This window comes from Lepeophtheirus salmonis, chromosome 13 (genome assembly GCF_016086655.4).
Source record: "Lepeophtheirus salmonis chromosome 13, UVic_Lsal_1.4, whole genome shotgun sequence".
Taxonomy (NCBI): Eukaryota; Metazoa; Arthropoda; class Copepoda; order Siphonostomatoida; family Caligidae; genus Lepeophtheirus; species Lepeophtheirus salmonis.
In genome coordinates, this window is record NC_052143.2 from 17,693,815 (window position 1) to 17,706,939 (window position 13,125).

The 13,125-nt window shown below is 31.1% G+C and overlaps 1 protein-coding gene and 1 long non-coding RNA gene across 2 annotated transcripts in view; one reads left to right on the plus strand and one right to left on the minus strand.

Moving 5' to 3' along the window:
- The window catches only part of LOC121127571 (BICD family-like cargo adapter 1), a 65,019-nt gene that overhangs the window by 12,491 nt on the left and 39,403 nt on the right, over positions 1-13,125 (minus strand). The window lies entirely within an intron of this gene.
- Positions 2,088-2,675, plus strand: LOC139906911 (uncharacterized). Its single transcript, XR_011783090.1, has 2 exons — positions 2,088-2,297; positions 2,360-2,675. It is a non-coding gene; the product is annotated as an uncharacterized lncRNA (long non-coding RNA).

Sequence of the window (13,125 nt, forward strand, 5' to 3'; positions counted from 1 at the left end):
AGTGAATTAATTCATTTTTTTTTAATAATGCAGATTTATCCCCAGGTCATACCATAGCCTCTAGGGATGCCAGATCCAGTCCTCGGGCTGTATGTTTGACACCCTTGTATTTGGGAGTATATCATGAATGAAGAACATTCAAGCCTTAATCTTACATATTACATGGGAATAAATTAGCAATGAAGAAAAACATTAGATGAGTAATTTGACATCTTATTCTAGGAATTATAATGATTTCGTATATTCATCACACTTATTTGCAATCTTTGGCACACCCAAAATAATTTTTATACATGATATATTCACATAGTGCATAATTACTTATTTGTATCTAACTTTTAATGCATAGCGTGAGTAACACAATATAAGTTTGGGGATGTCTCGGGTCGGACATCATTTGTAAATCTCCAAAAGGATAGCTTCGAACGATCTGCGTCCTCTTTCTTATAAAATGCATAGAGAACCGTATTTTCTGTAACGGTCCGGGTTTTCAAATATACATGAGGTGTGATAACGCTGACACTATTCCATTAAATGGTACACATCAAGTCAATCATTTCACTCTACTATCTCTAAGACAGCTGTTAAATAAATTCATAGTTGATTTTTTCCTCCTTAATATTCTTTTTTTCGCAAGTACATGGGTTTTAAAGGCATTGTCACGATTGTCAGATATCACAGTTCTGTAAGAACCAAATCCCAACTATCACCATTCAGTATATGGAAGTTCACCTATGACTATAGCTGTATAAAATTTGACCTGAAGGTAGAAAAAAAACATCTCGAAAATTAACGTGCTCCCCTGACAATTTAAAGAATCTTTGAGCTAAGAGCAGCTTACTTGTAACGTCGCTTCATTAGATTATCTGTAAGTACTTTTGCATGGAAGAAATAAACAAAAATCCTACTGTATATCTACATATACATATATAGACAGAAATTACAACTATGTGGATTCGCAATTCCTCTACGAGTTCAACATAGGCTTACAGATCAGTGGCAAGCAGCTATGAGAGGAAGAAATAAGGATAGATCCCACTCCTTATATAATAAGGACTTTAGGATGGAATTAATCTAATGTCGATCCTCCATTCCGGACTTAAAATTACTACTCCCCAACAAATCATATTTGTCTTTCATGCCCTAGTGATTACTTATTACTTATATGTTCTCTCTTAAAGAATAAAAGAATGTTGATAGAAGCTTTAGAAAACCAAAAAAGAACCTCTTTTCAGGTTGCAATTACAAAAAGTATAGCGCTTGTCTAATGTCATAGTTTTTAAAACTATAGCTGTGTCCCCTAGTAGAGTAAACATCTCTTCGTCTCTGTGAACTTAAAACTGGTGTGCCAGCAAAGTAATTCATGGAAAAGTGGGAGGTTTTTTTATGAAAATTATATTAACGCATTGATGAAGTCATAATTAAGGGTGATAATTTTGGTAAGAATAGAAAAGCGTGCGAGGAGAAGAGAAGAAATACTTATGGCATCATTGATTAAATAATATACATCTTCTTCTATCAATCATGAACGTTATCATTCCCGCCTTTATTATTCAATATTAATATAATAATATTAGATGGCGATAGTCTATAGAGAACTGAATAAAATGCCTACACTAACGCCACCTCCTGTCTGGATTTCTGAAAATGGAGGACTAGGAATTTGGAAAATACTTACAGGATGAGAAACAGATGGTTTGTCGGATTTGTCGATATAAATGTGCCTTTAGTCCCTTGTCAAGAATTACACGCCCCTCATTATCATCATATCAAGAGCATGAATATTCATCTAAAAAATCAAGTTAGTGATGAATACATCAAGTCAGACTTTAACTCTGATCTCACAAAGATGCTTATTGTATGTAATAGGCCCTTATCCATTGCTAATCATCTATGTTAAAAAAATTTATGGAGAATTACACGGGTAAACCTATCCCTTCCCGAAGAACCATCATTTAATTAATAGAGAATGTTGTTACTGATGTCATTTATAGAAATACATATAAAAATGTTTTGAGTCATCTACACCAAATGACGATCAAGTTATCAGTAAAAAGTATTTACTAATGTCGAAATGGAACTCTGAATTTTGTTCTACCTCACAGTAAGTATTCAATTTTTTTTTAAATCTAACCATAAAATATGATTCTATTTTAGCTAAACATATCAAGAATTATGATACACAACTAAGTAAAGGGCAAAAACAACTGCTTAAATGGTCACAACAACGGGGGTAGTAGCTTTGGATGGTTTGCAACTAGTTTGTCTGAGACTACTTACTTCGCTTTAAGACTTGGGTATGATAATTAGGTTTTCCAATATTACATAGTCAATAAATATTAATTTTTTATCACTCAAGGCTTAGCTATGGTTGATGGGCTCCAAGAAATGGTGTTCAGAAAACTCATAAAAGGGAAAAACAACTGTTTAAATGGTCACAATAACGAGGGTAGTTACATTGTGTGTTGCATTATAATTAACAATTGTGTATATCCTTCATGATAATAGTATGTTGTTATATAAGCATACCTAAATAACGGGGGGAAATCTTTTTTGATGCTCTTAATAGGGAGTAATATCGCCGGACATTACTACATAATTAGCTTTTGCTCTAAATCTTTACGATGAATTTATTTCTAACATTTTTTTATTAATATATTTATTGTCTAATTTTATGATTTTGACATTTACTTTATTATTAATAATTAGTTAGATCTCATCGGTAGAGATATATCTATCCTGTGCACAATTGTATATAGCAACTTCTACATAAAGAAGAGGGGTGATTATCTTTTTGATTAAACTCCACGTCTCGCTTGTGTATTGCAACCTAAAGTTATGACATATTTAACTGAATTCCGATGTTAGAACAAGAAAAAATTATCTGGATCAATCTATTATTTCAATATTCTGTATTTATAATTTATTATTATTAATAGTTATATGATTTTAATTGTTTAATTTTGTATATTTAACTTAAATGTGTAATGGTTTATTTTTTAGTATGTAGATTATATTTAATTAAAGCCTTCTTTTTTAAACTTTGAGCTTCAAATATATTTCAAATACTCTACTTTATCGTTTCATTAGCTACTATTCTGAGAATAAGGTTCATAATGAATTACAATTTCATGGAGTGTGACGTTTTCAAATCTACTGTAACGGATAAAAAACGTCGAAGTCAATTATACGTAGTATATCTTCATTAAACATTTTGCTAATAAATACATTCGTTATACCCTCAAAAATCATAATAAAGCAGGCAGATGATAATCACATCAGTATTTTAAACAATGATACCATATGTCTTTTTCCCCCCTTCTCCTTGCACGCGTTTTTCTCTACAATATTATCAACTATAGTCATAATCACGTAACCTTTCTTGGTTATCCTTCTCCTTTTTAAGTGAAGAGGGAGACAATAGCACTTCTCACATCAAAGTTAGAATCCCTGACATCCCAAACATGAATTATTAATGGAAGGACAATTTAGAGTCATTTCTAATGCATTAATTCAAATATCTATTTTCACATTATTCACAGCATACACAATGGATAATAATAAAAGTCCAATTAATTATAATGAGTCATTCACAAATGTGATGCATAAATAAACGACAAGAAACAATGATCATTGTGAAGATATCATCACATCGGACGCTCATTTAATTATTGCTTATTATGTAATTTAAGTATATATATATATATAAGGGGTTTGTTAACACAAAAACAATCTTAAACAAAAGTCAAGACAAGGAGACAATCCCAATTTATTATTTTACTTCATAGTCATAATACGTACAGCTCAAAATTTGAGTCAAATATAGGCTTATTAAGGAAATTTGTGGGATAACTTAATATATTCAATAAATTAAGATATAGCTTAAAACTTTTATTTGACTAAACATACTCATATTGGGCCCATTATGGCCCCCTTCAATCTTACAATATATCATCTTTTTGTTTTCCACGCTCCGTTTTGACTACTTTAAGTACAATTTGCGACACAGTTAAGGGATAATAAGCTTAATTTTTTGATAAAAAGTACTATAATTTGTACAAGAATACAACTTGAGGGATGAAAGCCAAATTTTCCTTCCTCAAATATTAATTTAGACATAATCAAGCTAAGAACCTCAATTTCTTAATAATGAATAACGTGGTTAAAAGGGATCTGTGGAAATCATTTCGCAAGTCTGATTTTTTTAAGTATTAACATTAGGATATATTTATATAGCTAGATAAAGTTCATAGCATAGCCCGGAGTAATTAGACGTCGACAAAAAGAAAATATTACATAAATTACATGGAAGATAACTCCCCAATAAATGATCAGTGTTACTTTCCATTTTTCTTATGAGCACTCTCGTAAGAAACTACTCAGTACTCTTGTCAATTCATATGTGTTCTGTCCTCTAGCGGACAAAAAAAGTAAATTTTGAGCAAGATATTTTTTCCCAATAATAATGGCATTAGCCTTCGATGCACTACTTGGTTTAATGCTTTAACTCTGGATATTATGGATATCATAGACATACAAACTTTGCTTTATTAATATAAATAACAGTAATATTTGTAACTTTTTGAGTTACGATAATTTGGGTCTCAACTTTGAGAATAATCCTCCTAGCTTGTTTTTCTGTTTATGTATGTAGTAAGATGCTCATATTATGTATCAGAGAAATGAGTAATTTTCTCTTCCAAGACATTCGTAATTAAGACAAGGAACATTAAATTTTATTACCGTTGTCTCTTCTCGTTCATGAATGTGTATTAGAACATAAGTAGTAATATGTACACATAACTCCATACATTTCCTGTCATGATCTTGAATGAGATGAAGGGTGTTTGGAATGCATTTAACAGTTGGTGATTTGAACTCAATAGTATATTGTGTACGTACATTGTACCTACATAATACATATGTATCAACCAGGAACAGAGAGATGATATGAGATGAGAGAGACTACGTGATCTCATTTATCAAAAAAATTGAACGATGTACCAGCAAATGTACAATGTTTGAAAAATAATTATGTGTCATGGAAGGGATCTTCTTGCAGGTACATTAATGAACCATTGGCTTTAATTTTAATTAGACACTAAAAAATATCAAGTTGATAAAAGTCAGTGACGCTGGAATAATTTCAATTTATACCCATTATAACACTTATGCCTGTAATTTGCGCTTGAATTCTGAGTTATATTAATATAATTTGCATACAAACTAGTTGGAGAAATCATCATTATCTGAACTAAGTACTCATGAGTGAGTTTAGTACATTCCTAATGTTTTACCACATCTATCTCTGCAAAAACAGTCTAGCATCCTTAATAAATATAAATATAGGATCGAACCAGGGAACACAGATATCTGTGGTTTGAACAATTTTATTAGTTAATAATTAAGTGCAGATGTTCTATTGGTCGATGTAAATGTGTATGGTAAAAAGGATTATACGACATAGCATACGACGATAGTCAGTCTTGCCATAAAAACACAATTTAGGCTAATTATACCAACATTCAAGGCATTTATTCTAATTGTATTATTGTTTTTAAATAATTTTCGTGGGCTTTGTGAAATGTACTCATGGGCTGGACTTGGCCGTCGGGCTGTCTAAGGAGAATCCCTGTACTAGAGCTTTTCTACCGGTATCCCGTTTTTCCAGATAACTTTTCGGAGTTATACACCTATAAGAAATTCCGAATTTAATCGTTTATAATTTAAGCTTAAATTGATTAATGATATATATAATTTGTTTAATTCAACGTTGACACGTCATTATTTCTATGTATTATAACACACAACCTTTCCTTCGAAAAGAAACAGCAAAAAGAGGCCAAAATTAGTTGGTAGTAGTTCGCCAGCTTGTTTCAAATATGGGTTTATGATTCAATAATTATTGAGAAGTGTTCCCAGTTGAACGAGTACTAACTCTAATTCTACCAATCGACGTTCAGAACACTGATTAGGGGAAAAGAAGCAGAAACATCGAAGGCCGACAACAAAATACACTGTATATTTTTGTATTAGAACACTCCTTATATAGCAAAGACATATAGGCTCGAATTACTCAGATGTCAATCTTCAATTGTACTCCAAGTCCAACAAGGACTTGCACTAATAACTCCGCAGCCATTGATCAGTGTTAATCCCCGTCCTTCATACACTAGTGATTATTTTCACATTTGGGGCAGATCTAACCCTTATTTTTCGTTTAGAACAGTCCAGATCGAACTTATTTAACAGGATCAATTTAGTTTGGTGTAATCAAAATCAATACGGACTAATGCCGGCCTAGGATTTTCAGACCATATTTACTGCTAATACATAGGTATTATAATTTGTATAACCTATAGATTTTGTGTTAAGATTTCTGGTTGGGACCAATGGATTATTAGTATGAGAGAGGCGTCTTTAAGCCCGGAGATCAGATTCTATATTTCACAATGATGCAAACCCAATCTCCATCAAAAATTAGATCTTTCATCACCTTGCATATATATATTTTTCGGAAATCCGCGCCTCCATAAAATGAGCCTCTGAATGATTAATAAGGAACATTAAATGAAGAAAATGATAATTGAGAGTATATAGGTAAGATTAGCTTAAAATATATAACTTTTTTATAAAGTAATGAAAGAAATATTATTTATTTACCAACAGGATCCCAAAATGTACAAAGATATTTTCCCGGAAATGAGACACCCGAGTAAATACTATATATCTATAATTACAGATTAAAGTTGGATCTTTTTCATTTTGTCCATTTTCATTCAAAGGATAATATCTCATTAATAAGATGGATTCATTTTCAACACTTGAGCGAGCCCCTCTCCAAATACTACACTCCTTGAGAAAAAAAATTTTTTACACTTTCACTCGAATGATCTTCTGAATAGTATTGTTTCTATTCATTCAGCGTTGCTAGTTGTATTTTAATGAAATGTGATTAATATATTTCTAACATACAAACTGTATTCAAACATAGGTATACTAAATTCAACACTTTTAATTTAAACATTTTTCCCCCTTCTTTATTATTTTTACGTAAGAGGTATTTGTGTGTAAATCCATTGCAAAATATGTAAATTTCATTTTTCTAACATATACAAAGGCCATTTTATTAAATAATATATGTACATATTAGTGTTGAGACTTAGTCCAAGACCAAGTTTGTTTTCTTGGTTTGATGATAAGTGATTTTTTCTTGACCAATTTGAACCGATAATTCAGTCTAAACCACGATCTCAGACCGTAGACCAAAATTTAATCGATTTTAAATCTTGGACCGATTTTGTCTAATTTTTGCAACACATTTAACTTCATATGAAATAAATGTGCCAACGTATTGATTGGGGACCCAAAACTTGATGTAACAGGATTAAATTATAAACAAGGTGATTTTTATTGAATCAGGAAAAGACAACTCATATCCAATTTGTGATTTGTTTAAATATTATGTTTCGCTATACTTTTTATTCACTATATCCCTCATTTATATGTAATAAGAGCCTTGACACGCCGGTGAACAGATTGGAAGCTCTTGACGATGAAGGTCGTGTCCATAGAGACTCACACTGTCATGACGGCAGCTCGGATCAAATCCAAATTTGGATGAGAGGTGCAACATACTTTCTTCTCCAAGACAACTAAAACGGCAAGGTCCAGGGAGTTGAGTTCAGGGATGGAAGAGGGTCACATGGAGGGAGGCCAGAAATGAGCCATTTTGTTGCTGCATAAGTTTTTATTATTCTTCCTTTTTGAAGCCCTTTGAACACAGTTTCCATCCTTAACAGACTTCTTAATGTTGTAAACATTCCAAATAGAAATGCCAACAGTATCTACAGTCTTCTTAGAGCTGATATTTCTGCAGAGGAGATCATAGTCTGGTTGCTTTTTTTTGTTGTTGCTTCGACATTTTTACACTAACAGACATGTGATTTAAAAAAAATGATTGATTTACTTTCAGCTACCATTTGGTTGTGTAATGAAACCTCGTAATTAAAAATAACGGAAATAAAATCGCAATAAAATGCTACTGCAATTTTTAGGCACTTACTTTGTATGCTATACTAATCCCAATTGTGGGAGGAAACACACATGACGTCATGAACAATTCATCGATTAGATCGGCTGTATACCAAATCTTAAATGATAGCATTTTTTTTCCAGACCGATCAAGACCGATTTTTTCTTTGAGGCCGGTTCAGACCGGACCTTTATAAAGGATTGAATTAGTTTGGTCCAATAAAAATTATTCTGGTTTCAGACCGGTCTAAATTTCGAGACCGAATCTCAACACTACTACATATGTATTATAATTCCACTTACTTACTTAATGTTCAATGCCAAGACAAGTCCTTTGTGTAAACATGTAGACAATAATATATCATACAAAAATAAAATGCCTAGCTTAAAGAACAAACAATGCAAAAGCTACATGGGCATTCCTTATCAAATCGACCAGGGCATGTCAACCGAACCTCACAAATTTGTATGATTTTTGACACAAAAGTATAAATTCATGAGTAGATTAATTCTGCCAAATTTCAGAACATAACTTTGAGTCGTTTATGAGATTTAGATACTACTCTCAGACCAAATTTTTCAAATGTCGATTTAATGTCTTATTACGGGACTTTACTTATTCTTGTATATTTTTTTATCCAAAAGAGCTAACCTCTTGAAATTTGCTACTTAACTATTTTAGAGTATACGAACTCCAAAAATGAAGTTAAATCGGGAATATTTAAATTTCTTACCTCCTCAATTTTCATTTTTTTTTTAAATCTGAAATAAATGTGCAAGAACTTTAAAAAATACCCAACTCTTATGAATATGAAACTTTGGCGACATATTTTAGATATCTCGAGTATCACTATACCAAAAATTGTGTTAACTTTTTAATCAAAGCTTCTAGGGCAGGATCTCAAGGTTACGTTACTTTTCTCCCAAAACTTGGTAAATTTTATGTAAGTGTTTATATTTAAACTTATTTTATCATTTAAATAGACTGAAAAAAGAAAACTAAACTACAATAATTCATAATATTAATTAGAAGTTGACAATTTTTTTTTAAATATGAGCGTTTTTTGTATATCACTTGCTAATAAAGTTAGACATAATTTTAAAATAGTTTGTTCATTCTTTTTCAAGACACTGAACTGTCTTCTTTTCGATCTTGTTGTTGCTTTTATCACAATGACGTCGATATCCCCTTTTCGCGATATCAAAAAGAGAAATGATTAAAGGCTCAAAATCAGTATATATTTTCTATAATCTCATGTTGTACTCCAATGACTTTTCATACCTACACGTTTGAGGCCTCTTTAGAAGTAGTTGTGCAGATTATATAAATAAATAAAACATAGCATATGTTCAAAGATTAATAGAGTTTGAAAGGCATTGACGTCATACAGTTTTTACATTATGTTTTTGTTATCAAAAGAACAACAATAAAAGCCCTAAGTTCTAATTAGAATTGATTCATATAAACATAGGTATAATTTCCTATATCTAAAAATACATGTCTGATGTCACAAACAAAGACACTATTTCCTGAGCAGATTGATCCATGAAAGTGTAGCTGTAGAAAACGTACATAGATTAACAGTTCACAAGTGAGATGTAATGAAAGACTTTACTTTTAATGCACAAATCAAATTTGTTACTATATGTAATAAAAAATCTCGTCTTTATAGTTGAATGACATCATCATGAATGGGACGAACACATTATATTCCGTCTCTAGGTATATTCATTGTACCTCTCAGTCTTTCAACTCAAAAGATAAATATATAAAGACTAAAATCATTATATATGCTGCCAATTCCAAGTGGCATCAGCAGGATTATATTTATTGGGGGAAAGGGCTTAGTATTTGGGGTTTTTTTTAAATGAAAAAAATAACATATTTTTAAAAAAAAATTGAAAAAGTCAATTTTTAAAAAAAATTTAAGATATTAAATTTTTTGGAATAAAAATTCAAATATCCAGATCTATTCACAAAAAATTTAATTTTTAGGATCGAATTTTTAAATATAAAATTATTTGAAAAAAAATAATATTAAATAATCATTTTTTTTAAATCAAATATTAAATTTTCTAGTAAAAAGAAAAAAATCCTTAATTAGGGGAGGGGGCAACAGCCCCTTCAAGCCAAACCCTTATGGACGCCCCTGATTCCTCCTAAATGTGAAACAAAAATCCAATATTACTCGAAGTACTGTATTAATGACAGTTTAATTGGAACTAATTCCCGTAATCAACGTTCAGAACAGTGATAAGGAATCTGATTACTAAAAAAAATGATAAGCTGATAAAATAATGTAATGCAAATATTCATTCGAAACGGTTTTTTATCACTAGCATAAAAATGTACATTGTATTTCGTTGTCAGCTGTCTAATTATCCCCCCCCCCCTTTTATTAACGTATTGAACGTTGATGATGTGTTGAAAGTATAATTAACTCTTGTTAAGCTGTGAGTACTTCCCGTCAATTGTTGAAAATAATAATTCAATTTGTCAAATGTTGAATATAATAATTCAATTTGTCAATTCTTGAGTATAATAATTCCATTGTTGAAAAGAATTAAATAACTACTAGCAACTGATTTAGAGCCTTTTATCTGTTTCTTTTTGTAGGGAAGGTTGTGAGATACAATAAAGGGTTGTAGTGGGTTAATGTTGGGATTAGAGTTGGATCAGTACAAATCAGTTTTTACTCTGTCTTTTTTTTCTCCTTTCAGTAAATTTTCTAATCAGACCTTCAGTACTACGGTCCTAACTATCATTTATTTTCTTCCCTCCTATCCAGAATTGAAGAAAATAAAAACAAAGAAAATAATAAATTATGCCTAGAACGTGTCATACATGATTATTTTACGTTCTAGCCACACCCCTTCTACTTTAAACTTAATGTATTTCGTCTCTTTGAATAATGTTATGATCAAACTTTAAGAGCTTAAATGATCCTTTCAGTAACTACGTTATTTTAGTTAACGTAAAAGACCGATAAGGACTTGTCCAAGGATATAAAGTTATCTTCTTAGTTTTTTTAGACCGATCCAACACTAGTTCCGATGTATGTAATGAACATATCTATCTGGACTGCTTAGAATATCAAGAAGTCCCGTAGAGCCAAGAAGAACTCAAAGCAGCAATATGACTGACTTAAGCCTACCTCCGTGTGGCCCTCTAATACCAATTTGTATTAGTTCCAAGTTGTTATTATCATTGTGCGGTACGCTATGAACACGACCTTATTCGCTACAAGCTACCAATCTGTTCGGCCAAGTGGTATAGCTTGTGAAGAAGGACATTGAATACAAAATGTAAACATATCACATATTAGTTTTGTAGTTATCTTTTCTTGATTCCATAAAAATAAAGATTTTCGTATTTTAGTCATGCTACTGCAAGTCGGAGGTCCCCACTCTGTACAAATTACATCTTTATAGCAGATTGGAAATTAGCATCTCCTACTTAATAATATCCATGATATTGGATTTGACACTTCTTTATATAAACCTATATAGATTTATTTGTAAGAAAATTTGTTTCCAAGTTATTTCATTGTCATCATGAAGGAACAAAGCAAATTAACATTCTGAATAAAATTCATTAGAATACTATATGCATACATTGTTGTCTCATCAACTCCATCATATGTACATACAATATACATGTGTAACTATTTATGTATGTATAATAGTCTCCAAGGCTGTGAGATTTTTTACTCTGTACCTTTTTCTTTCTTAACTGATTAAAAAGATAAATTATATCTAAAGGCATAGCTAACAAAGCTTTTTAAGACAAAAATTGTACATCGTCCATAGAAAGAGCCAAGAATAATTATCAGTAAATAAGTAAGCTTGAGAATGCAAGATTCACTCTACAAAAAACAATAATAATTATGAAGATGAAAGGTAAAAACATCTTTTAATTATTACTTATACGAGAAGGAGTATCCAGAATTATGAGGCGTCGACGAAAAGATTAACTTTGTTTTGATAATATAGACTGTTTTTTATTGAACACACTGACACGTAGTTACATAATTCTTAAATGTTCTCTCCCCTAGAATGAAATAATAATAAAAGCAGCTTGACAAACAAAAATATAACGTTATCGGTTGTGTTTTTTTTTGCTGACTTGTTTTTTTCAGTTGGTAATCTGAAGAATGATTTTTGTAATCTTCAGCTGTTGTTTTAAACTCCTGAGTAGGGAACTTCCTTGTATACTACATTCAATTATATTCAATACCTGATTGAACATTTGTGTGTCCTTTAAGATTTAATCAGAAGTTAGAATTGTAAGTCCCTGTTGGACTCAGTGCAGAAATGAAGATTCATTTTTGCCAATCTACTAGTTTGTTTATTTTTCCACCTACTCCCTCTTCAAAGCTGTTTTTTGCTGATCTAATGAAAGGTCGAGCAGGTCTCTCTTTCAACACATTCTTTCAAATTGTCAGGGTTACCATGTGGATTTTCATTTTCTTTTTTAACATATCCAAAATAAACCCGATTTTCATCACTACTGATGAGTCTGGGAGTACTTTAGTATTTAGAACACTACCAAGATAAGCCTTAGCTACACACACTCAATCATATATGCAAAACATTTGCAAAAATTTCATTAATATGACAACATTGTTACCTTTTAAATTAAAAGTGTGTATATGATATACATCAGGGAGCAATATATACAGTGCACCCTGTATATATTTTTGATACTATATGTAAAACGCCTTTCAAGACTTTATTAATATGACTATTATAGTATTTTTCGGATAAAAAATTTGAACATGATATATTTTCAATCAACAAACATTAACATTACTTTTTCTGGCTAGATGGCTCTTAAGTTGGATCAATGTTACTTTGTCAAGACTTATTTGACGACAAGAACTTTTGTTAAAGAACAGATATTCCACTCAATTCAGTCCATTTGTATCAATTCACTAATTACTCAAATTTTATCTCATGGTCACATTATGAAATGCCTGATTCCCTTAATGGAATATCCTTCTAAATAGAAGGAAGCAAGAGATTGTGCTGTTATAAATAACGTGTTGGGAAACTATGATTTATTAATTAAGAAGATACATTATTACAGAC